Below are 27,098 nucleotides of genomic sequence, written 5' to 3'. Positions count from 1 at the left end.
ATCTATGAGACCATTTATTTTCATTTCTTTCCTCCTCAGTAGAGAATGTTGAATATCGAAGAACCGATTTGCCGGGGTGATGGGGAGTATCCTGTTTTATTGATCCTTCCACTCTGCTGCTTTCCCGCTAGAGAATGTTTTGGTATCTTATAACACTGTATTGCTAGCATCTGGATAGTCTGAAATAAACGCTAGTTAATATATATGCTTCCACTCCTTCATCAGCACCTGGTAAAAAATGTATTACAATCCTTCCTCTATCTCAATTTTGCCTTCCATTCTTTTATTCAAAAATATTTCTCGTGCACCAAATGCTTGCCAGACATTACGCTGGAATGTTTCCTGGCCCCATAGAGGGCATGATCTATCAGTGAATAAACGAACACATTTTGCCTGCCCCGTTAACAAAGATTGATGGGATGATGGCATCCAGGATGTGAGGATGTGAAGAAATGGGCAAACTTAGTCACTGACAGGAGAAGGGAAAATTGGGTAAGGTATTTTTGGTGGGCAAATTGAAAAAAATATTTAAAATTGTTATGTCCTTTGGTCTAGCAATTTTACTTCTAAGAATTTATGCCAAGTAAATAATTAGAATACATTTGATAAATTATATTCTAGAATTTTCAACACAATACAGTTTACATGAATGAAAAATAGAAAAATTATCTTAATATTAAGCAATAGAAGAATGCTTAAGTAGATTATGGTATAGCTATATAACAGAGTTCTATAAACCTGTTAAATCATATTATATGAGAACATTATTTGACATATAAAACATTCACAATGCTTTAAAGATACAAATTCATTTTCTTGGGAGTTCATCTTTATAATATTGAGTCTTCCTATCCATTCACATAGTATATTTCTCTATTTACACAGATTTTCTTTAATAACTTTAAAAATAAATTTTCATAATTTTTTACACATATTTTTATATTTATCCCTTGAATATTTTCACAGATATATTTTCTAAGTGTTTGTTGCTGGCATTAGAAATGCAATTTAATTCAGTATACTGATAAAATAGCCACCATGGCTTCCTTTTGGTAAGTATTTTTCTTGCATATATTTTGTCTAATCTACAAAAGCATACATTTTATCATAACCATTTTTATTTTTTCACAAGATAACTAATAAAATGATGGTCACAAAAATAGGCTGAAAAGTCTTACCCCAAAGTGTTAAAAACACATACTCCTGGGCAGTATCACCAAAAGAAATTCTATTTACTTAATTATTTTAGTGCTTGTAATTTCTTAAAAATATATTTTTCCAGTTTTTGCTATGAATACATATTAATTTTGTAATTTGAATAAACAGAGCATGACATTTTTATTCAAAACTACTGTTTTTCTCAACCTCCTCTGTGTACTCCCCCATTCTATAAATGATTGGAACTTATCAACATGTTTTCTTCTGTAGATCCCAAATATCTGCACATTAGATTACATCTTTCCAGAGGTGGCATTGTTTACTCTTTCCTTGTAATTCCTCAATTTCAGCTCAATAAACACTGCTTCACTCAATCTCTCTTCCTACAACTCCAACAAACCAGCCTCTAAAGCTGGAGATATTATATATGCACAGATATTGAGTCTGAACTCCAGAAAAGAAGGTCACTGTCCATGGACAGCTTAGGGGAAGATTCACCTTGTAAAGTGAGATGAAAAATCCAGACCCAGGATGAAAACTTTCCACTAGTAAAGGTGCATTTCTTTCCTGTTCAAGAGAGCAGCTGACACAAGTGTGGGTTTCTACCCAGAGAAGATGGATGTGATAGAACCCATGAAGAGGCTCATGGGTCAGGACCTTCACAGAGGAAGATGCTCACAGCCTCATCCACCACACACAGCAGATGTTTGAGATAGTCAAGAGAGGTGGAGATTCCATGTAGCCCAAGGGACAGACTCCAATCTCCAAACCAGAAAACCGTATCTCTTTCAAAGAGGAGGCGGAGGAAGAAAGGGAAAAGAAAAACTGGAATATGGTCCTAACATTGCCACTTCTGAGGAAGTGACACGGAAATGCAGTGGTACGGTTTGGCCGTGTCTCCACCTGTGTCTCAACTTGAAATGTATCTCCCAGAAATCTCTTGTGTTGTGGGAGGGACACAGGGGGAGGTAATTGAATCATGGGGTCCAGTCTTTCCTGTGCTATTCTCATGATAGTGAATAGGTCTCATGAGATCTGATGGGTTTATCCGGGACTCCCACTTTTGCTTCTTCCTCATTTTTCTCTTGTCACCACCATGTAAGAAGTGTCTTTCACTCCCGCCAGGATTCTGAGGCCTCCCCAGCCACGTGGAACTGCAAGTCCAGTTAAACCTTTTTTTGTTCCCAGTTTCAAGTATGTCTTTATCAGCAGAATGAAAACAAACTAACACAGTAAATTGGTACCAGTAGAGTGGGGCAATGCTGAAAAGATACTCGAAACTGTGGAAGCAACGTTGGAACTGGGCAACAGGGAGGGGAGGGGTTGGAACAATTTGCAAGGCTCAGAAGAAGACAGGAAAAGGTGGGAAAGTTTGGAACTTCCTAGAGACTCACTGAATGACTTTGACAAAAATTCCTATAGGCATATAAACAATAAGGTCCAGGCTGAGGTGGTCTCAGATGGAGATGAGGAATTCGTTGGGAACTGGAGCAAAGGTGACTCTTGTTACGTTTTAGCAAAGAGACTGGCAGCATTTTGTCCTTACCCTGAAGATTTGTGGAACTTTGAACTTGAAAGAGATGATTTATAAAAACCCTAGAAGAAAACCTAGGCAATATCATTCAGGACATAGGCATAGGCAAAGACTTCATTACCAAAACACCAAAAGCAATGGCAACAAAAGCCAAAATAGACAGATGGGATCTAATTAAACTTAAGAGCTTCTGTACTGCAAAAGAAACTATCATTAGAGTGAACTGGCAACCACCAGAATCGGAAAAATTTTTGCAAGCTACCCATCTGACAAAGGGCTAATATCCAGAATCTACAAAGAACTCAAGTAGATTCAAAAGAAAAAAAAAAAAAAAACATCAAAAAGTGGGTGAGGGATATGAACAGACACTTTTCAAAAGAAGACATTTATGAAGCCAACAAACATGAAAAAAATGCTCCTCATCACTGGTCATTAGAGAAATGCAAATCAAAACTTCACTTGAGATACCATCTCATGCCAGTTAGAATCATGATCACTAAAAAATCTGGAGACAACAGTTGCTGGAGAGGATGTGGAGAAATAGGATCACTTTTACACTGTTGGAGGAAGTGTAAATTAGTTCAACCATTGTAGAAGACAGTGTGGCGATTCCTCAAGGACCTAGAAATAGAAATTCCATTTGACCCAACAATCCCATTATTGGGTATATACCCAAAGGATTATAAAACATTCTATTATAAAGACACATGCACATGGATGTTCATTGTGGCACTGTTTACAATAGCAAAGATCTGGAACCAACCCAAATGCCCATCAATGATAGACTGGATAAAGAAAATGTGGGACACATACACCATGGAGTACCATGTAGCCATAAAAAAGGATGAGTTTGTGTCCTTTGTAGAGAGATGGATGAAGCTGGGAACCATCATTCTCAGCAAACTGATACAAGAACAGAAAACCAAACACCACATGTTCTCACTCATAAGTGGGTGTTGAACAATGAGAACACATGGACACAGGGAGGGGAACATCATACACTGGGGCCTGTTGGGGGATGGGGAGGCTAGGGGAGGGATAGCAGGAGGTGGGGGGATTGGGGAAGGATAACATTAGGAGAAATACCTAATGTAGATGATGGGGGATGGATGCAGCAAACACAGCAGACGTATACCTATGTAATAATCCTGCACTATCTGCACATGTACCCTAGAACATAAAGTATAATTTTAAAAAATTGAAAAAAAAATTCTATGCAGTAAAACATTCAGAAGGTGACTTGTGTGCTGTTAAAAGCATTCCATTTTGAAAGGGAAACAGCATAAAAGTTCAGAAAATTTGCAGCCTGACAATGCAGTGGAAAGGAAAAATCCATTTCTTCAGGAGAAATTCAAGCCAGCTACAGAAATTTGCATAAGTAGCAAGGAGCCTAATGTTAATCCCCAAGATCTCGGGGAAAATGTCTCTAGGCCATGTCAGAGACCTTCACAGCAGCCCCTCCCATCACAGGCCTGGAGCCCTGGGAGGAAAAAGTGGTTTCCTGGGCCAGGCCCAGGGTCCCTGTGCTATGTGCAGCCGAGGGACTTGGTGCCCTATGTCCCAGCTCCTCTAGCTGTGGCTGAAAGGGGCCAACATAGAGCTCAGGCTGTGGCTTCAGAGGGTGTAAGCCCCAAGCCTTGACAGTTTTCACATGGTGTTGGGCCTGCAGTGCACAGAAGTCAATAATTGAGGTTTGGGAATCTACCTCCACCTAGATTTCAGAAGTTGTATCAAAACACCTGGATGCCCAGGCAAAAGTTTGCTGCAGAGGCAGGACCCTCATTGACAGCCTCTGCTAGAGCAATAAAGAAGGAAAATGTGGGCTTGGGGTCCCCACAGAGTCCCTCCTGGAGCTGTGAGAAGATGGCCACTGTTCTCCAGATCCCAGAATGGTAGATCCACTGACAACTTGCACTGTGCAACTGGAAAGGCCACAGACACTCAGTGCCAGCCCGTGAAAGCAGTGCAAGGGAGGCAGTGCCCTGCAAAGCCACAGGAGCAGAGCTTCCCAAGCCCATGGGAACCCACCTCTTGAACCAGCATGACCTGGATGTGAGACTTGGAGTCAAAGATGATCATTTTGGAGCTTTAAAATTTATCTGTCCTGCTGGATTTCAGACTTGCATGGGCCCTGTAACCCCTTTATTTTAGCCAATCTCTCGCATTTGGAATGGCTGTATTTATCCAATCTCTTTACCTCCGCCGCAAAAGCAACTAGCTTGCTTTTGATTTTACAGGCTCATAGGCAGAAGGGACTTGCCTTATCTCAGATGAGACTTTGGACTGTGGACTTTTGGGTTAATGGGGATTGTTGGGAAGCCATGATTGCATTTGAAATGTGAATACATAGATTTGGAGGGGCTGGGAGCAGATTGACATGGTTTGGCTGAGTCCCCACCAAAATGTCAACTTGAATTGAATCTCCTAGAATTCTCCCATGTTGTGGGAGGTAACTGAATCATGGGGGCCGGTCTTTCCCGTGCTATTCTCATGATAGTGAGTAAGTCTCACGAGATCTGACGGAATTATCAGGGGTTTCCGCTTTTGCTTCTTCCTCATTTTTCTCTTGTTGCTGCCGTGTAAGAAGTGTCTTTCTCCTCCCACCATGATTCTGAGGCCTCCCCAGCCATGTGGAACTCTAAGTCCAATTTAACCTCTTTTTGTTCCCAGTTGCGGGTATGTCTTTATCAGCAGCGTAAAAACAAACTAATACATGTACTTATAAAAACATGGAATGCCAAAGGGGCTGCCACAGAAACCCATGCTTTTCTTCTCTTAATAATCTAGTTTGACTCCTTAGTCTATGGTTAACTGGGCAGTGGTTGCCTCTGGAGGGGAAGTGTATTAGTCTGCTCAGACAACCATACCAAAATACCACGGCTTAAACAACGGAAACGTATTTCTCACAGTTCTGGAGACTGGAGCGTCTACAATCCAGGCACCTGCAAATTTAGCTCTTGGTGAGGGCTTTCTTCCTGATTTGTAGATGGCCACCTTCTTGCTGAATTCTCATGTGGTGGAGCAAGGGAGACCCGATGTCTTTTCCTTTCCTGATGAGGACACTAATCCCATCATGAGGCTCCATCTTCTGACCTAACTCCCTACCCCATCTCCAAATACCATTACATCGAGGGCTTCAAAACATGAATTTTGGAGAAACACATTCAGCCAATCACAGGAGGCAAACAGCAGTGTGCATGCCAAGTCCTCTCACCCTGCTCCCAGATAGCCACCTAGAGCTGGTGAGGACAGTCCTGCTTTTGCTCCCAGGAACATCTGAAATGCTGAAACAGTGTAATAGATAAGGTGACTCCACATTCAGATCTCATCCCTGAAGATAAGCATGGATGTCCTATTTCATTTCCCATCCCAGATGATGCCCAGCTATGCCAATTCATAAACCCTTAGCAAGGAGATACGGAGACTAGGAGACAGTATATAAATACTTCCAAAACATAAGTTAATGATTTAGAGATTATTTTAATTAGCATATCCTCCATATGTAAATTCTTTTTCATTAGGAAATTTTTAAGATTAAGTCTATTTTGCCTTGTAAGAAAATCTGAGGAAATCTAACTCTAAGAGTGTCTCTTTTTCCTCCTTGTTCCGGTCAGAGAGCCTCACTTTGCTCGGGGTCGAGCCAGCATCTCACTGGAATCTGCTCTGTGCTGGCTTTTGCTGGAATACATAAAATGGTTTCATTTTTTCCCAAGTTGGATTCTTCTTTCCTGCAAATTTGAGAGAAGATTAGAAAATTCCCAGCTCTTTTAATGTCTATTTTTGGCAAATTTGAATCCAGAACCTGTCATATAATAAAGTGCAGAACGTGTTATTATCACTAGTTGCAGACATTATGTGGGGAAAAGAAGGCAGACAGCTCATGAGAAAAAAGGAAAAAAATGATTGGCTTTTGGCTTAACGCCAGTCAGTTTGTGCTGTTATCGAGATGTCACAACCCATGAACTTCAACGAAGCTGAGAGAAATCACCCATCAAGAGTCTGAGCTTTCATGTGTTTTTTCTCTCATTGATACCATGACCTTTTGATGTCTGTGCTGTTTTGGGGATGTCTGATCTCTACCATGGCCTTCTTCTCTCCAAAAGCTGCCTTCTCTCAGTGCTCACTTCTCCAGGGCTTCAGTGAACTTTCACTGCACTCAGCGACCCTGAGCCCTGAGCCTGCCACACAGTAGAATCCAGTGCATGCCTTCTCCTTTCTCCACCCCAGCTTCAGCATGACTCTGACCCAGCGTCACTCAGCAAAGTATGAACACCAGCTGCCTTCACAAGCTCGTCATGTGCACAGCCACACCCAAAGGCTTTCTCCAGGTCTGCATCATTGGACCCCAAAAGCTAGACTTGTGGGAGCACCTCATCAGTGCCACGTTGGGTACCAAGAGGGTGGAGGTTCAGTGTGGACATGGCGCCTGAACCTCACACTCACCCTTCATTCCCTACAGGATTCTGATCGATAAAATATAAATGGGCAGGACTAAGCAAAACGTTGTGGGGTGGGGTTTGAGCAGGGAGTTCCGACCCAGAGAGCCTATGGAATGGAAGAGGTGAGAGATTTTCTGGAATCAAGACAGGCAAGTCTTTGAGTGACAGGGAGAGAGCCAGGAGGAGGATCTGTGCTGGAAAAGCCCTCTTTGAAATCTTCCACCATCAGAACACATGAGCGGAGTGCAGGCTCACCCCTTCCTTATTCTGATTAGTCTGCCTCCTCCCGGGAGAGGGAATGTGACTGCTGGTAGAGCGACCAGCAGGGCTGCCACTCCTGATCCTTCCCGAGGAGGAAGGGTTGGCACAGCCCAGGGTGGTTGCTTGTGGGAATTCCACCCATTGGTGTTTCAATATTGACCACCATGTTGGAATTGGAGTTCCATATCCATCATTTTGTTAGTTTCATATTCTTTGCTATTATTTGAAAGCATGATCTGATCACAGTAAATGTACTTTGTGTGTGTGATTCTTATGTTTTTGTAAATGGAGGCACAATTTTGTCAAATGCCGTTTTCAGTTTCAGCAATCTCATTTCATGATTTTTATTCTGACATGATGAACTTCACCCTACTGATAGAAATAATTATGCCCATGGATTTTCAATTATTGAATCAATCAATGCTTTATTTCAAAAATAACTCGCTTAATGGTGTTCTATTACTTTTGGAATGCACAGCTTTCCTTTTCCTTTGGATTCTGGAAGAGTCCCTTAACTTTGCCTCCACATTCCAGGCGCAATTCTCCACCCCGGGGGTTCTGTTCCTTCCTGAACAGAACTCTTATTTCTCTGATTTCTGCGATTGCATGCTGGATCGCTGCTGTCTTCTCTGACTTCTGCAAACTCTGGTTACCTCCCTGCCTTACTCACATCCTCTTCTCCCTTTGTCTGTCCTTACACCTGTCCCATTCTGCCTCTGTCCTTTCACACCTCTTCCCACTAAGAGTTTCTGATATGTAATATTTAATTTTCAAAGATGTGCCTTGCCTCCCAGTCTTCAGAGCAATGCTCCTTTTCCTTGTATCTTAGTATGATTTGAATCCATGATGTGTTGCTACGATTGTTTCCATATCTCTGGTGCACAGAACCCCAGAAACTCAGTAACTGCCTGAAGATGGTGCATCTGGAGTGGCTTCTGCCCCAAGGCCAGTCCCGTGGCTCCAGGCAGCCCCCTGCATTGTAAAGCAATTGTATCCACCCCACCAACCACACCGGTGAGATAATACAACCTTGCATTTGTGGAGTGCTATGTCTTCCCTTTAGTTAGTGGTACTATGTCATTTTTGTATTTTCCTGTATATCCATGATATTTAAATAAAACACAGGGTTTAAAAAGTCTAGGTCATTTTGTTACAAACTATCCCCAGATCTCAACAGCCTAAATCAATAAGGTTTGCTTCTCCCTAATGCTTCACACTCATGGAAAGCTGGGGGAAGAGGAGGTGTTGTCTCAGGTCTCCATCCAGGACCTGGCTAATGGAGCAGCCCTGTCTCAAGCAGAGGCCACAGAATTCAACCTGGCCATCAAGTGTCCCAACCCAGCAATGGCAAGGAGGCTGCTGCTTGCCATCTGTGGCCTGGACAGGCAGCCCACCCTGTGCCCAGAAGGAAGAGGAGGGGAGACACAGGAACATCAGAGGAGCGCACCAAGGACTCGGTCATTCTTGAGTGGGAGGCCAAGCACCAGCCTGGCCAGGCCCCTGTCTGTACACCCAGTGCTGCCAAGCATGATCTCTGGATGGACACACATCCAGAGGACCACGATCTGCTCACTCGGGACATGCCTGTAAACTTGGCACTGCCAAGTGTTATTTCTGGATGGACACACGGACAGGGAACCACAGTCTATTCCTTCAGGACATACCTGTAAACCTGGGCTCACCGAACATGACTCTGCATGGGCACACATCCAGGGGCACAGCTCTGCTCACTCGGGACCTGCCTTCACACTCAGCACTGCCGACCATGATTTCTACATGGTGTCCAGGGGGCCACTCTCTACTCACTCGGAGCATATCTGGAAACCTGGTATTGCCCAGCGTGATTTCTGGATGGACACACATCCAGGGGGCCACACTCTGCTCACTCAGGGCTCCCTGCTCCTCCAAAAATACTCCTCTGCCTATCTTTTCAGCATGTGGCCACACATGTCATTCAGGAATGTAAAGGTTCCTGATTTGCTTCCCTCAGGGGCTGCCCCTTCTTGCTCTTCCCATCAGCTTGTCTCCATCAGCAGGATGTCCCAAGAGTTCCATCCTGGGCATCTTACCATCCTACACTCTCCTAAGGACCCTGGGCACCTCCTGCAGACCCATAGGGTCCATGTGGTCATCTCCTCTCAGACCCACACCCACAGCAGCACTGCCTCTACTGCTGGAGGTAGGTGACCTGCAGCCCCACATGTCCATCCTGCCCTCTGCGCCCCAACTCTGCAGCTCCCGATCTGGGCTGTTCTTTCCACAGGTTCTCAGGCACTGCAACTGCTGCCCTGGACATCTCCTGGGTGCCCACGCCTCCCCTCCTCATTGCTGCTCTTCCCGAAGTGGCTCCAGAATCACCCATTTCCCTCAACTTCATTTCCAGTGCCACCCCATCCCCCTGATGAGCCATTGACATGTTTTGCCTTAACTGCAGTGACAGCTGCCAAATTGGTCGCCAGACGTCCAGTCCCATCCGTGCCCCGCAGACGTCCAGTCCCATCCGTGCCCCGCAGACGTCCAGTCCCATCCGTGCCCCGCAGATGTCCAGTCCCATCTGTGCCCCACAGACGTCCAGTCCCATCCGTGCCCCGCAGACGTCCAGTCCCATCCGTGCCCCGCAGACGTCCAGTCCCCGTGCCCCACAGACGTCCAGTCCCCGTGCCCCACAGATGTCCAGTCCCATCCGTGCCCTGCAGACGTCCAGTCCCATCCGTGCCCCGCAGACATCCAGTCCCATCCGTACCCCACAGACGTCCAGTCCAATCCATGCCCCACAGATGTCCAGTCCCCGTGCCCCACAGATGTCCAGTCACATCCGTGCCCCGCAGACGTCCAGTCCCATCCGTGCCCCACAGACGTCCAGTCCAATCCGTGCCCCACACGGCAACCAGGAAGTCTGGTAAAATGCCAGTCTGATCACATCACCGCCCAGCTGGAAACCCCGTAACTTCCCATCACCCCTGGGCTGACGTCAAATCCCCCATCTGGCCTCCCAGGCCGGGCTCACAGGCATCCCTCCTTCCACTGCCCCAGCCCTGCCTGCCTCTGCTTCCCGGACAGGACAGCCACACCAGCACACAGCACAGGACCCTGTGTTTGGTCTAATGCTTTGCTGTCACCATCTCAAAATTCCCTGTAACTTTTTAACAGGCATCTCTGCCTTTTCCTTTCCCTCTGAGCCCCACAAACTATGTAGCCAGACTTGTTCTTGGAGAGGCCTTTTGAGCACATGTGACTTTGCCCAAGCCAGGCCCTCTGTCAAGAATGTTCTTGTCTTCCCTCCACCCGCCTCCCGCCTTCATGTCCTGGGATTTCCTTCCCCAGAAACCCTTCCCAATCCCCCAGGCTTCCAGAGCCTCTGAATGTTTGTCAGCCTCATCACAGCTGTAAGCAGAGTCGGTCTCTCCCTAACCTGTAAGTTCCAAGGGCGGGACTCCATCTGTTCACGAATGCAGCGTGGTCATGCAGCATGACTGGGAAGGAGATGGGCTCAGGACACCCACGGCCGGGCTCAGGACACCCACGTTCGGGCTCAGCTCCAACCTCTCCTGCTTCCTGGCTGTGGAACTCTGGGGGAGTTAATTAAGCTGTCTGTGCTTTAGTTTCCCAAGGAGCTAATGATACCACCCAGCTAAATCTGCATTTTAGATAAACAAGTATTTAGGTATCAATGTGTCCCTTAAAATCTTGGGACGTACTTATACTGAAAAACCAAGCATTGTGTCTCTGAACTGGAAACTGAAGGGTTACTGTGAGGATGAGACACATCCAGCGGGTGGGCACCGGGCTGTGTTCTCCGTGCGGCTCAGGAGGACCGACCCCGTTCTGCTCACTGTGGTTTTCCGGAGCCCGGAGTCAGGGCCTGGAGTCTGCTCTGTCCGTCAGCAATTGCTGAACAGATGAATGGCGACTTCTATGAGAATTAAATGCTGTGAAATACGTGAGACGCGGAGCGCAGTGCTTGTTACACAGTGAACATTAGATAAATATTGGCCATTATTATTTTACTGTTAGAATAAAGTTTCATGGTAAAGGAGCATTTGTCAGAAAAGCTGCTCTGTAACGAGGCCCAAATCACCCGGCCAGATGGACAAGTGTTTCCTGGAGTTAATTTTTGTTGCACGTTTGCCTCAAGAGAATGTGGAATATATTTTACAAACCCATTATGGGAAGTAGGTTTGCAACTGGACACCTGCCCTGGACGCTCACGCCTGGCTTCCCTCTCCTCCCAGCTCCAGGGCCAGTGGTCCTGACCATCATCTGCAGGGTTCCCACCAACCTCTCACAACCCACCAGGCTGCCCTCCTGGACCACCAACCAGGGGACCTCCGATAGGCAAGACGTGGGCTTGGGAGCCCCTTGGTGTTCCTTCCCACCCCCAACCCAAGCCCAGGAGCCTCCCCAGTCTCTCATCCCCCAGATTTAGTGAGCAGAAGTGCAGGGCCCTGGGTGAAAGTTGAACGTTAGAGAAATAACCATTTGTTTTAGTATGAGAACACCCTGTGCAGTAGGTGGGATATACTCACACTAAAAAAGATCCATTTTATATCTAAAACTTAAACTGAATTGGGTGCCCTTGTCTAGCTAGCTGCCCTACACTCGTGCCCCCTAGCCCACCCCAAGTCCTCCAGGCCTGCATCTGTCTCCCCCCAGCCCGTGTGAGGCCAGCAGGAGGCCTGACCCATTCCTGGTCGTCACTGCCGCTGCCTTCATGCCCAGACCCCTGTCCTGGCGTGCTGGGGAGCTCCTCTCCTAAGCTGGCCGCAGGGAGGTCGGTCTGAGTGTGGGTTCCGAGGACAGGGAGATGGGAGAGGATGAGACCGGCTGCCGCCGAGGAGCATCGTCTGCTCCCTCGCCTCAGATATCGTTTGTTTTCCGTTCAGGAAAGCTCTTCCACGACCAGAACATTCATCTGCTTGTTATCCAAAGAGCCATCTGCTCCTCCAAGAAAACTCGCTTCCTGGAGCCGTGGGTCCCGGCTGCCTCCTCTCCCCGCCACGTCACACACACTCAACAATCCTGCTGACAGTTTCTTCACCACTCCATTATAAGCCTGTGACTTTTCCTTCCATTTCACAAGAGCGATGGGCTCTCCTTGAGATTCATTTTCACTTACACAAAAGTTTCTTCTTTCCATCACTTTTCCCCACGCCCCAGGGGGACTCGCCAATATGCAGGATTATAACAGGACTCCCAGAAGTCACTGTGCTACCTTCAGGAATCTTATCAAGTGGGAGACTTTTCTCCACACTGAGCCATCGGGGTAGACTTCCATTCAACAATAATATGATTTCAGAATTTTTAAAGGATCTCTTTTCCTTGTGAATCTCTGGCTTTAGAGTTACAAATGAGCATATCATGTTCTTAAATTAGAGATTATCGGCAAATAACTACATCTGAATCCCAATCAAATCTTTCATGTTAGAGAGGTGGTTCGCATCAAAGTGGAAAAGGGCTTTTAGCTCCTCATAATGAATCTTGCTTTTTGCCTCCAAGTGCAATCACTCCAAGGCCACAGATAATCTAATTACCACGGCGGGGGCTGTCTGCTTTAACCTGCCTTTCAAAGCAAAGCAACAATGGAGAGAAAAACTGTGGCTGGAAGTGAGGCGAGACCTCGCCTCGTGGGGCAGGGTTCGGGAGCACTCACCTTACCTCTCAGTTTCTCTCACCCATTCATTCACATTGTTGACGGCTATGTGCCAGGGAGGGAGGGAGGAGCAAAGAGGAAAGACAGGATTTTTTTTATTGTGGGATTTACATGATGTCCCTTAGCGATGAGCCATGCTGACCCTTTTCTATCACCCAGCAGGAGAGAGAACCACACATGGACCGTCTAAATGGAGCGAGGTCAAACTGAAGAGGGTTTAAAGTGCACTGTGTGTACAAAAGAACAGTTAACGAACCAAGGACACCTCACACCGAAGTGCAAGAGGGAGGAGCCTCAGAGGCGTGGCCTGAGCGCTGCTTTATAAAGCAAAGCCAGGAGGCTGTGGCCCTCTCCTATGCTAAGCACGTGTGTGATGTCAGCACGTGACTCAGAAGCGACGCGTCAGTCTCGTGGTCAAATGGAGCCTTCGCAGGGAAATGGGGATGGTGTAAGTGCTGGTTACATGGCCACAGGCGGTATTCATCCAAACCGCGGCCTCCATTTTTCTTTTTCTTTTTCAGCACAGTCCTGTGTGGGCTGTTTGGGATTTGTTTGTTTTTGCTGATTGGTTTTAACCTCCACGGGTAATCAGCACAGTCCTCCTTGAGTCAAACTAATTTCGCCAGTTAAAGGCCTGGTCTGATCATTAACTCCTCCTCACGTTCATGCCGTCATTGTTCGAGATGAACTCTCTTGGATGTAACCACGCCCCGGGGCAGGTGGGCATTGGAGGAGGAGGAGTGGATATTATTAATTCTGGTCTGTCATCAGCCAAGTCCCATCTTTGGTTTATCAACACACCCCTCTCACTGGGTATCCTCTGCCGCTCACCACCCGAGCAGCTGGGGTCCATGCAGCCTCCTCTCACACTCAGGCAAAATATAAGAAAGAGCTGGTGACTGGGTGCAATGGCTCACGCTTGTAATCCCAGCACTTTATAAGACTAAGGCAGGTGGATTACCTGAGGTCAGGAGTTTGAGACCAACCTGGCCAACATGGAGAAACTCTGTCTCTACCAAAAAAAAAAAAAATAGCTGGGCATGGTGGTGGGCATCTGTAATCCCAGCTACCTGGGAGGCTGAGGCAGGGGAACTGCTTGAACCCAAGTGGTGGAGGTTGCAGTGAGCAGAGATCACACCATTGAACTCCAGGCTGGGCGACAGAGCAAGAATCTGTCTCAGCAACAACAAAGGCTGGTGATTGATGGATACGCTCTACCCCAGTTTTCACTCTATTTTCCTACAAATAGTTGCAAAAGTTAAACCACATGACTCATATAGTCACTGAATATTTTATCCCTTTCAAAAGCTTTAAACCCTGTCTTTGACCAGTAACAACCACAGGACAACCCAAACAACAGCAGGATCTGTGACTCTTAGCCACAGGTGAGCACGGCACGTCTGGACCATCCAAGGCAGGGCAGAGTGGATGGCGTGGCTCTTAGCCACAGGTGGGCACGGCACGTCTGGACCATGTGAGGCAGAGCAGAGTCGACGGTGTGGCTCTTAGCCACAGGTGGGCACGGCACGTCTGCACCATCCGAGGCAGGGCAGAGTCGATGGCGTGGCTCTTAGCCACAGGTGGGCATGGCACGTCTGGACTATCTGAGGCAGGGCAGTGTGGATGGTGTGGCTCTTAGCCACAGGTGGGCACGGCACGTCTGCACCATCCGAGGCAGGGCAGAGTGGATGGCGTGGCTCTTAGCCACAGGTGGGCATGGCACGTCTGGACCATCGAGGCAGGGCAGAGTCGATGGCATGGCTCTTAGCCACAGGTGGGCACGGCACGTCTGGACCATCGAGGCAGGGCAGAGTCGATGGCGTGGCTCTTAGCCACAGGTGGGCACAGCACGTCTGGACCATCCGAGGCAGGGCAGAGTGTATGGCGTGGCTCGTAGCCACAGGTGGGCACGGCACGTCTGGACCATCCGAGGCAGGGCAGAGTGTATGGCGTGGCTCTTAGCCACAGGTGAGCACGGCACGTCTGCACCATCCGAGGCAGGGCAGAGTCGATGGCGTGGCTCTTAGCCACAGGTGAGCACGGCACGTCTGGACCATCCGAGGCAGGGCAGAGTCAATGGCGTGGCTCTTAGCCACAGGTGGGCACGGCACATCTGGACCATCTGAGGCAGGGCAGAGTCGATGGCGTGGCTCTTAGCCACAGGTGGGCACGGCACGTCTGGACCATCCGAGGCAGGGCAGAGTGGATGGCGTGGCTCTTAGCCACAGGTGGGCACGGCATGTCTGCACCATCCGAGGCAGGGCAGAGTCGATGGCGTGGCTGTTAGCCACAGGTGGGCATGGCACGTCTGCACCATCGAGGCAGGGCAGAGTGGATGGCGTGGCTCTTAGCCACAGGTGGGCATGGCACGTCTGCACCATCGAGGCAGGGCAGAGTGGATGGCGTGGCTCTTAGCCACAGGTGGGCACGGCACATCTGGACAATCCGAGGCAGGGCAGAGTCGATGGTGTGGCTCTTAGCCACAGGTGGGCACGGCATGTCTGCATCATCCGAGGCAGGGCATAGTGGATGGCGTGGCTCTTAGCCACAGGGGAGCATGGCACATCTGGACCATCCGAGGCAGGGCAGAGTGGATGGCGTGGCTCTTAGCCACAGGTGGGCACGGCACGTCTGGACCATCCGAGGCAGGGCAGAGTGGATGGCGTGGCTCTTAGCCACAGGTGGGCACGGCACATCTGGACCATCCGAGGCAGGGCAGAGTGGATGGCGTGGCTCTTAGCCACAGGTGGGCATGGCACATCTGGACCATCCGAGATAGGGCAGAGTGGATGGCGTGGCTGTTAGCCACAGGTGGGCATGGCACGTCTGGACCATCCGAGGTAGGGCAGAGTCGATGGCGTGGCTCTTAGCCACAGGTGGGCATGGCATGTCTGGACCATCGAGGCAGGGCAGAGTCGATGGCGTGGCTCTTAGCCACAGGTGGGCATGGCACGTCTGGACCATCAAGGCAGGGCAGAGTGGATGGCATGGCTCTTAGCCACAGGTGGGCATGGCACGTCTGGACTATCTGAGGCAGGGCAGAGTGGATGGCGTGGCTCTTAGCCACAGGTGGGCATGGCACGTCTGGACTATCTGAGGCAGGGCAGAGTGGATGGTGTGGCTCTTAGCCACAGGTGGGCACGGCACGTCTGGACCATCAAGGCAGGGCAGAGTCGATGGCGTGTAGACAGCCTGTAAATGCTGAGTCTTAATCCAGGAAACTAGGCTGCACCCTGCTTGACTCCTCCAGGCTTGGTTCTTGCAGAGGTTTTGAAGTTTTGTCATTGTGTACTGCAGCAATGCTGGGGGGTCGTCCCCAAAGGCTTCTGCAGAAATCAACGCCCTGCCTGTGCCCTAGTTAGGCAGAGAGGCCAGAGGCAGCAGAAGGACCAGAGCTTGGAGTTGAAGGGTGCTGTCCTTGGCCCTTAGGAATCTGGGAAGCCTGACTGTGCCTCAGTCCAGACAATGACCACGGGCCCTCATACACAGACAAGTAATGGTTCTGCCTCAGACTCCCCCAGCACCCCGGGCTCAGGACATACACAGCATCCATTCCTTCAGATGGAGTAATAAAGGGAGTCATTAAACCCCGCCCTTTCTAGAGAGGCCTGAGCTGGCTGTGTTTGCCTGGCTTACTGGCCACGCACATCCCTCGGAAGGCCTGTGGTATTTCACAATGGTGTGGTCTGGGAGGGGCTCCCATGTTTCCCTTCGAACGCGGTCCCCATGTGAGTCTGCATGGGAGGACACTGGCATCCCAGAACTCTTCAATGACTTGTTCAAGGTCAGAAAGCAACATCAGATAGAAACTACATCCAGATTCAGAACTCTGCAGCCAAAGACCCTACTCCTAAGAGCCCCTCTCCCTTCTGTTTTGAAGATGGATGCGTTTATTCATGAAGAACTGAACGCTCACCGCCTAAGGGATGCACACAAGCCGTCTGCTCACAAGGGTGTCACCTGGCAGGGGTTCCTCTGCTTCCCTTTGAAGGCAGTCCCCATGTGAGTCTGAACACCTGGATATCCATGACATCAGCCATTGGCTGGGAGAGACGTTCTTTGTGCAGGAATCCACATGGAGGTTGAAATGGTCATGGGGATAACAGTGTCTGCTACTTGACCTCACAGGCCGATGAAAGTGCTGGCAAAGCTTCTGGTAGGGCTCACTGCAAGCATCCCCAGGCCTCCTGCTGGAAGCAGCTCGGGTGGCAGTGGCTTCCTTCGAACGCCCCAAGGGTTCTCCCTTGTAGTGATTACCACCTGGGAGCAAATACATGCAAACTAGAAATTGCCAATTACTTTTTCCCCTTTACAATGAGTCTCCACTTAGATTAGTTGTGCAAAAGAAACTGCAAATAACTGAATTGCCGAGGACACAGCTCTGCATATCCTAAAAGCTCAGCAAAACTTTTTAATTGAATTGAACTTGGCTGAATGAACCTCATCTCTGTCTCAAGCCATGCAGCAAAAGGCAAGGGGGCACCACTGACCCAAGCACACCAGGCAGCCGGGGGCAATGTGGAGGCAAGGGACAGGTGTGCCACACCTGTTCAAGGGCTCAATTCGCCCTGGGACCACGCCCCGGGACTACCTGGGCCCTCTCCATGTGGTCTCTGCCTCAACCTTCCATGACACACACATCCTGGATGTCATCTACCTGTGTTTACCAGGGACACCAGAGCCCAAGTCAGATGGCTGCAATGGGCAGCCGGAGGCTTTGGAGGGCCCTGGGTTTTCTAGGGCTCAGCCTGGGACTGTCACATCCAGGAGGTCCTGAGAATCAACTCCCTGTGTGGGCACCTGCCCTGAGATCTCAGTGCTTTCATGCACTCAGCAGATCCTGAAAGCAAAGGACCTATTCCCCTCCTTTGAATCCTGCAAGGGACCCTTCTCTTCCTTTGAATCCTGCAGTGGCTCCAGCAGATTCCTTTGCCACTGGGGATCTGTGGAGAACACCCTGACCACCTTCTAAATGCCCCTCGTCCCACAGTGGCCACGGCTGGAGCCCAGTGAGCAGGACGGTGCGAACTTAGGAAACCTTCCTGTGTGTGAAATTGACTCAACATGATGGTTCAGTTGATGTGTCAGTTTCATTGCACCACAGTGCCCAGATTTTTGGCCAAACATTATTCTGGATGTTTCTGTGAGGGTGTTTTTGGATGAGATTTTAATCCAAATTGGTGGACTTTGAGTTATGCACATTGTCCATCACAATGTGGCGGGGCCTCGGCCAATGAGCGGAAGCTTTAGGAGCGAAAAGGCTGGAACGCCCTGGAAAGAAGACGGGGTTTCTAAGCAGACGGCCTTCAGTGCGAATCGCGACGCTGCTGTTCCCTGGGTCTCAGGACTGCCCTCTCAGCCCGCGGGATTCGGACTGGCCACACATACACCCCACTGGTTCTGTTTCTCTGCAGACTCCTGACTGATACACTCACTAAGGCCATGCCTGTAGGGACAGGAGTGATTGTGTCCCCAGAACAAAGCTGCCTCTGGCTGAAGAGGAGTTTTCTCTGACGGCGTTTGAATCAACCCACATCTCTCAGATGGGGGACTGGGAAACATGTGATCCAGGATGGAATCTGTGTTACAGGAGGAAGTCAGAAACTGCTGTTTCGTGCTTTAAGGCATGGGAGCAGGGTAGAAATGCAATTTTGTCCTGTTTCAGTATCTTTTTCTCCCCCCCACAGGGTGCCTTAAAGCCAGTCTTCTGTAGAATGTCCTTGGACACCACCCACAAGGGCACATCTCCAGAAACAGGAGGCAGGACCTGGGGGCTGCTGCCTCTGGATGGGGAAGGGGTTCCTGGGTGGGCCAGCTCCTCACAGCTTCAGCCTCCTGGGCAGACTCGCCAGGGCTTAGCTTCAGGCTCAAGAATGAGCCATCTCTCCAGCAAATGTCTACACAGGCAGAGGCACCAGACCTCCCCTCCCAGTCAGACCCCATCTTTCAATAGCATTTTTGCATCCTGTGATTGCATGAAAGGCCCCCAGCCCCTCCAGGTGGGTCCAAGCCTCCTCCAGGGCCATGGACACTTCTACCTTTCGGCTCCCAATCGTGTTGCCTCTGGGTCCCATCCCTGGGAACTGCCCACTGCAGCCCAGACGTCCCCTGAAACCCCAGGCCAGTCAGCAGCCACCCCATGCCAAATCACCCCCAACCCCTGTCCTTCTGCAGGGTCTCTGGGCTGTGAGTTCCCAGAGTGTGAGGACCCGACTGATCCATCTCTGTGACTCCAGACACCTGCGCCACACCAGAACCACCAGCAGGGCCCATTAAATATCTGCTGAACAGAGTGGCTGCGATAGCATCAGGTCACGTTTGTGAGCATTTAGGAACTTACAAAATGCTTCTGCCTACGTTACTCACTGAGCGGAATCGAGAACACCTCGGCCAGTAAAGTGATGGTCTCTTTCACCCTGGCTATTTACGAGTCATTGACGGTTTCGGAGCTCCCAAGTGTCCTGTAATAAAACAGGACAGCTCCCCTTCCCCTCTTCTCACACTGGCCTCTGGTATCTCCAACGAGGGTGGCCTGGGCTCTCGTTCCCTGCCTGCATCCCCTCCCCTGCTACAACAAGAAACCCTGAAAGCTGGGACCACCAAGCCTGCTCTGTGTTCCCCACAGGGTCTTCCCTGGCAGGTGCTACCATTACATCCCCAGGCCCACCCCTTTGGATCCCCACTTTTAGTTCATTTTAAATCTAGGCTGGACATGGTGGCTTATGCCTGTAATCCCTGCACTTTGGGAGGCCAGCACAGGTGGATGACTTGAGGGCAGGAGTTCAAGACCAGCCTGGTCAACATGGCAAAACTCCATCTCTACCAAAAACATAAAAATTAGCTGGGCATGGTGGCACACGGCTGTGATTCCAACTACTCAGGAGGCTGAGGCAGGAGAATCACTTTGAACCTGGGAGGTGGAGGTTGCAGTGAGCCAAGATCAAGCCACTGCACTCCAGCCTGGGCAACAGAGCCAGACTTGGTCTCAAAAAAAAAAAATCTAGAGATGATTTTTCTCCTGTGGCTACAGCTCTCTGCACTCGTGTTTTGAGTCTGGCACATGCTTTGTGAAACTATCCCATTCTCTGTGCTGTTCAGTAGAGGGAGTGAACTTCGCAAAATAAGCATCTCCTCATACTGAAATCTGGGAGGAAGGTACAAACTAAATTATATTTAAATAAAGGAAAAAATAATTCCCCCATATGTGACGGCAGAATGGTGCTTGAGGTCTGCTCATTGCAGGAGCCACAGGGTGAGGTTGATGCAGCCAGAGGTCTGCGGCCAGTCCAGTGAGAAGGGTCTTCTCCTGCCCTTCCCTCAGAAAGTGTTCTGCTCCGAGATGAACTGTGACCCGATTTCCTTAACTCCCCTGCATGACTGCTCTGCAAGGACAAATTTGTGCTCTATGTGCTGAGGGTCTGGGGCAACTGATGAGACATAGATATTTGACAGAGTCCCAAACATTCTACTGAGGCTTCAAAAAAATTGCTGCCTGCCAAAACGGGCTATCATTTAGTGGTTTCCAGCTCTGGAAGGCAGATCCACTTGGAGGAGTTGTTCCTCAACATGAAGAAAATCAGAGAAAGGAGCACCAGGGAGCTCAGGTGGAAGGCAGTGAGGTCAGTGGATGCCCTGAGGATGCACCTGAGCACCTGTGTCCCCCCAGCATCTGTGACCTGGAGCACCTGTGACCCCTGAGCCCCTCTGCCCCCCACCCCGGGCACCTGTGTCTCCCATGCACCTGTGCCTTCTGAGCCCCCACACTACGGGCTTTTCTCACAGCTGCCCAGCACCTTGGCTACAGGTGCAGCCCTGAAACACAGGGGAGGTTTGCTGCCCTGTGGTTGCCCCTCAGCCTCCAGTGAGGTGCTCCTCCCCTTCTCCAGGCAGACACCCCTGGGGGCTTATCAGGGGTCTCTAGGAACAGAGTCGCCTCTGCCTATGGTGGGGGCCCAGGTGCTGCCTGTGGAGACGCTCTCCTGCTTCCTGGAGTCATCCCTAGGGGACTGCCCGCTCCAAGCCCCCGTCTGCTCACAGGAAGCCAAGACGAGATGACACAGAGGCAGAGCCGCCCCAGCAGGTTCTCAGGAGGGTTGAGATATGACCCCTGAGCAAACGTTTCTGACCAAGCATCCCAGTCCTGCTGGGAGATGTGGGGTGGCACATGGTGTCCCAGAGCTGCGTCTTTGCAGAAGCCACTGTGCTGCTGGAGGGCAGTAAGGACGAACCGCTTCCTCTCTCTGGGCCCACTCTGCCTCCACACAGAAGCTTGCCCTTGAGATCTACTGACAGGGACCCTGATCAGAAGGACAAGAAGCCCTGTGCCGCTCTCCTTCACGCCAGAGAAAAGAGAAAAGACGATTTGGCCACCAGGGAGACACTTGAAAACCTGCCTCACCCAGGGTAAGCCCACCTCTGTGGTTTTGTACTGGGTGGGCTTTCTGCTGAAAAAGGTAAACATTCCCGTCTTTCCCCCTAGGAGGGGTTGACCCTGGGGCAGTATGGAGACTGGCAGGCGAGGAGGGAGGTCCCATTGGGGAAGAAGCTGCTTCCGTTCCCTGGGCTTCATGTGAGTTGAGCCCAGCAGCAAGACCACACTGGGGCCAATGGGGCCAGGTGGGAGGGAGCCTGGGAAGGCTCTGGATGGGGGTGAAGCAGTGAAGGGAAGAGGCCCCACCCCCACCTGCATGTTGCATGTCCCCAGGAGGCCTGGGAAAGCAGCAGCAGCCTGAGACAGAACCTGAGGCGGCTGTAGATGGGAAGATGGGGCCAGAGGCATGGGATGCAGGTGGGGAGTTGGCCCCACAGGAGGTGGGGTGCAGGTGGGGAGTTGGGGCTGGAGAAGGTGGAGTGCAGGTGTAGAAATGGCCCCACAGAAGATGGGGTACAGGTGGGGAGAGGGTGCAGGTGGGGAGTTGGCCCCACAGGAGGTGGGGTGCAGGTGGTAAGACAGCCCCACAGGAAGTGGGATGCAAGTGGGGAGATGGGGCCAGAGGTGTGGGGTGCAAGGGGAGTTGGCTCCACAGAAGATGGGATGCAGGTGAAGGGATGGCCCCACAGGAAAAGGGGTGCTGGTGAGAGACAGGGCTAGAGGATTGGGGTGCAGGTGGGGAGCTAGCCCCATAGGAGGTGGGGTATAGGTAAGGAGACAGAGCTAGAGGTGTGGGGTGTAGGTGGGGAGTCAGGGCTAGAGGTGTGGGGTACAGGTGGGGAGACAGGGCTAGAGGTGTGGGGTACAGTTTGGGAGTCAGGGCTAGAGGTGTGGGGTACAGGTGGGGAGTCAGGGCTAGAGGTGTGGGGTACAGTTTGGGAGTCAGGACTAGAGGTGTGGGGTACAGGTGGGGAGTCAGGGCTAGAGGTGTGGGGTGCAGGTGGGGAGTCAGGGCTAGAGGTGTGGGGTGCAGGTGGGGAGTCAGGGCTAGAGGTGTGGGGTGCAGGTGGGGAGTCAGGGCTAGAGGTGTGGGGTGCAGGTGGGGAGTCAGGGCTAGAGGTGTGGGGTGCAGGTGGGGAGTCAGGGCTAGAGGTGTGGGGTGCAGGTTGGGAGTCAGGGCTAGAGGTGTGGGGTACAGGTGGGGAGACTGAGACAGAGGAGGTGGCTTGCAGGGGCAGGGCATGGATATTGTGGTGGGGAGCTTGCCTCAAAGGCCCTAGAAGGGAGGTGCAAAGGCTCAGCAGGTGCCTGTGAGACTAATAACAGATGACGCCAGGAACAGGGAAGCCCTTTTGTCAACTTGGCACTGGAGCTCTGCGCGGTCGCTGTTGTGGGAACTCGAGGACACAAGCTCTCTTGTTAATCACAGGGCAGCAGGAGCCGTGCACAGCTACTCCGTTTGGGCTGAGGCTTTTCTCCCATTTCTCATGTGGGGGCAGAGGAGGGGTCATCAGGACTTGGTGGAACTTGGACACTCGTCAGCTGGAACCAGCCCCAACCTTGAGTCCCAGCCCAGGATTCACGGCCCTCCCTGCGGGCACCATTGACGTCTGAGGGCAGGTGAAGTCCAATCATGTTCCTGTGGGCCCCACCTCCTATGAGGCCAAGTCCCCACCTGCACTGTCTCCCCACCTGCACCCCATCTCCTGTGGGGCCATTTCCTCACCTGCACTCCATCTCCTCTGGCCCCATCTTTCCACCTACACCCCGCCTCCTGTGGGACCAACTCCCCACTGGTACCCCACACCTCTGGTCCCATCTCCCCATCTGCAGCCATCTCCAGATGCACACACTCATGCACACATGCACATACACACATGTGTACACACATATATTTATACACATAAAACATATACTGGCTGTGTTATAGGGAAATATACAGGCTCTGTGGCCACATGAGCCAAGGGTGACCAGGTTTAGACCCTGGCAGTCCTCAGTTTTGGGAATATAAGATGACACCGGCACCAACTTGTAGAAAGTGAATTAAAAGAGGAAGGTTTGGAGGAACTCGTGACGGGAGCATAGGAAGTGTCCCTTTATATGCACATGTTTGTCCCTGTACACAAAGTCCTCAAAAATGAAAAGTCCATGGGGAGCCCTAAGATGACCGTCCAAAGGCCACTGTGCCTCAGTGCAGTTCACCTCACTGCAGCCTCTGTAAGCTCTTCCAGTCTGAGGTCTGGACGCAGACAACATTGATTTTCTGATGGATGGGCGAAGATAACACGTTTGATCAATAACAATGGAGCTCCATGGTCGAGAGGGAAAACACAACAATTAGCCCAGTGCCACCATCTGAGAAGGGCTGGAAAGTGAATGTTAAGTCATTGGTATGGACCACAGGCAGCAGGGGAGAAAGAGTCTATTCTTCCCAGGCAATTCAGACACCTATCTGTGTGCCAGTAGCCACCTGAGGCCCTGGAGCCCTTCTGCAGGCCATAAAAAGGACGGCCTCGGGGTCTGAACAGGAGGGTGTTCAAATGACTCAGAGAATCCAAGACACAACACAAGGGTGACGGTTCTTGACGAGATTCCAGAGCACACAGGTAAAGACGGCCATTGTGCTTGGAGCAGCCAGTCCCGGGAGCAGGAGTGGCCCTGCGGGACCAAGACAGCTGCTGCTTTCTCAAGGCCTGGCCCAAGGAGACTGGCCAGTGTTCCCTGGGCAGCAAGCACAGCGGGCACAGGCTCCTGGCCAGTCTCCTGCTGAGCCCCGGGAGATGAGGATGGCTACCTATGCAGAGGAAAGATCTACATACAATTAAATTCACCAAGTTTGTGCAATTCGATGAGTTTATACAAAGGTACATTGTTTCAACACTGCCACAATCAAGACATAGAGCAACTCCACCTATTTGTTTTTTTGAGAAAGAATCTTGCTTTGTCGCCAAGGCTGGAGTGTATAGTGGCATGATCTCTGTTCACTGCAACCTCTGCCTCTCAGGTTCAAGCGATTCTCCTGCCTCAGGCTCCCGAGTAGCTGGGACTACAGGCATGGTGACCATGCCTGACAATTTTTGTATTTTTAGTAGAGATGAGGTTTCACTATGTTGGCCAGGCTGGTCTTGAACTCCTGACCTCAAGTGATCCACTGGCCTTGACCTCCTAAAGTGCTGGGATTAGGGGAGTGAGCCACGGCGCCCGACCAGAACAACTCCATCTCTGCAGAGCATTCTTCCTTTCCCTGTGTGTCCATTGCTCCCCTAACCCCGCTCCTAGGTAACCACTGCTCTGTCTTCTGTTGCTAGAATTTCAGAAGTCCCTGTAACTGGAGTCATTCTGTAAACAGTCCTTGTGCCTCTGTCTTTTTTCCACTCGGCCGAACGTTACTGGGACTCATTCCCGTTGTAACAGTAGTTTTCTTTGTTGCTGAAGGGTATTACCATTGTCTAGCTATCCGTTTGTGATGACACGCGGTTACTCCATCACCATTCACTGGAAATGACGCTCTTTCTCGTTTTAGTTTCCAGCTCAGCTTGGTTGAAAGTCCGTTCACCACGGATGCGTGGGTCCATTTGTGGACAGACATCCTTCTGATGTCTGTGTCCATCTGTGTGCCGGGACCACCATCTTTTCTTTGCACTTTTAGGCAAGAAATATGAAAGCAGTTAGATGTTCCATTTTTGTTTTGCTTTTTCAAAAACTTTTAGATAATTCTTTCTTTCTTTATGAATTTCAGGAAATGAAAGCTGTAGCGATTGTAACTGGGTTTGTATGGATCTACAGATCAATCTGAGAAGAGCTGGCACGTTGACAATGTTGGGCTTTCTGTTACATGAGCATGCTTTATCTTGCTCCCTCTCTTTAGGTCTTCCCTAATTTCTCACGGGAGTATTTTGCCGTTCCCATCCTGCAAATCTTGCACACACAGCATGCTGTTAGATACACATTAAGTATATCATTCCGGGGGATATGTGGCTATGCATGTGGATGTCTAATGTAAACATCTTTTTACTCACTTTTGTTTTTCATTTTTTTTATTCTCTAGTAAATAGCACCTCTAAAGTTTAAATTCATTTATAAAACATAAAAAGCAAAACTCATTGTTTTATACATGAATCTAGCATGCTGTGACCTTATTAAACTTACTCATTATTTTTAGATTTTTTAGATGCATTAGCATATTAAACAAAAACAATCATGTACACTGTGATGAAAGAGAGATTTACTCCTTGATTTCCAATCTACATGACTCTTACCTTTCCATTTCTTTATCTTGTCTTATTGCACTGGTGATTTGGAGTGGGATTAAGTGTGACATTAGTTCCAGGTTTTTCTACATACTATTAATTGGGTCAAGGAAGTTTCCTTCTATTGCTAATTTTCTGAGAATTTTTTTATAAATGGATACTGAATTTTGTCAAAGGCTTTTGTGTATCTATTGAGATGATTATATGTTTTATCATTTCTACTATTTTTTTTTTTTTGAGACAGAGTTTCGCTGATGTTACCCAGGCTGGAGTGCAATGGCAGGATCTAAGCTCACCACAACCCCTGCCTCCTGGGTTCGGGCAATTCTCCTGCCTCAGCCTCCTGAGTAGCTGGCACTTACTCTTTATTACAGTGAATTGCCTTGATTGATTTTTCAATGTTAAGCCATCCTTACATTCATAGAATAAAAGTCACTTGATCAGGCTACAATAATGTGTTGAAATAGTACTTGATTCGACTTGTTATTATTTTGTTGAGAATTTTTACAAATGTTTTCAGGAGGAATGTTGTTTGCATTTAATTTATAATATATTATTCTGATGTTGGCATCAGGGTAATGTCAGCCTCATAAATTGAGTTGGGATGTATTCCTTCTGCTAATTTTTGCTGATTTCATTTGTGACCTTTTCTTTGACATGCACATGCACAAAGAATATTTAATTTCTAAAATTTTGAAAATTGTATTGATTTCTTATATCATTTGCTGGTGTTCAGAAAATATGCTCTTTAATTTTTCAACCCTCTCAGCTTTACTGAGGCCTTAGGACCCCGCCCGTGGTGCAGCTTCTGGGCTGTGTCAGAGCCGGCTCACCCAGGCCCCTGGGTGCCAACTGCACCCATCGCTCCGCAACTCCTCACTGGGCAGCACCGCGCCAGTCACTCAAAATCGGCCATGATGGAAATATTTGCAACACCGAAATGGACAAGCACTCTGCGTCCTCGCTTCGGACGGCCGGTTGTTTAAAGAGCTGGTTGTTCAATGGCTCTCAGCACACCATGATTTATCTTTTCCAATGCTTCACACTTCCTGATTAGTTCTGTATCTATGTGTACATATGTTAAGATGAGCCTGAGCCCATGAGATGTCCTTAGCGCTCCTCCATCACACAGGGCTATCTCAGGCCTTCCTCCTAACCCATTTGTAAACTAATCTCCCATTATCTATAATTAATTTACTCATTTTTTCAACCCTAGTATGCACATGGGCTGCTTTAGAACCGCTGAACTGTGCCCACGTGAGAAGCAAACTCACTAACAGTGCTCATGTGCAGTTGTGGGCGTTGAGTGTTTTTGCTGTTGTTGTGTTTTTGGTTTTTGTGTGCAGTTGTGAGCGTTGTGTGTTTTTGCTGTTGTTGTTTTTTGATTTTTGTCTTTAGCCTTCCAGTATCCAGTTGAAACACCCTCTTCCAAATT

General features: G+C 49.5%; 1 long non-coding RNA gene across 1 annotated transcript in view; it reads right to left on the bottom strand.

Annotated features, from left to right (window-relative positions):
* Nucleotides 1-633: 633 nt before the first annotated feature.
* The window catches only part of LOC103787385 (uncharacterized), a 151,457-nt gene continuing 124,992 nt past the window's right edge, over nt 634-27,098 (bottom strand). The window contains exon 3 of the long non-coding RNA XR_004732282.3: nt 634-6,420. This is a non-coding gene — a long non-coding RNA (uncharacterized LOC103787385). The remainder of the gene's footprint in view (nt 6,421-27,098) is intronic.

This window comes from Callithrix jacchus, chromosome 12, assembly GCF_049354715.1.
Source record: "Callithrix jacchus isolate 240 chromosome 12, calJac240_pri, whole genome shotgun sequence".
Lineage (NCBI taxonomy): Eukaryota > Metazoa > Chordata > Mammalia > Primates > Cebidae > Callithrix > Callithrix jacchus.
This window is presented reverse-complemented; position numbering and strand designations above follow the sequence as displayed.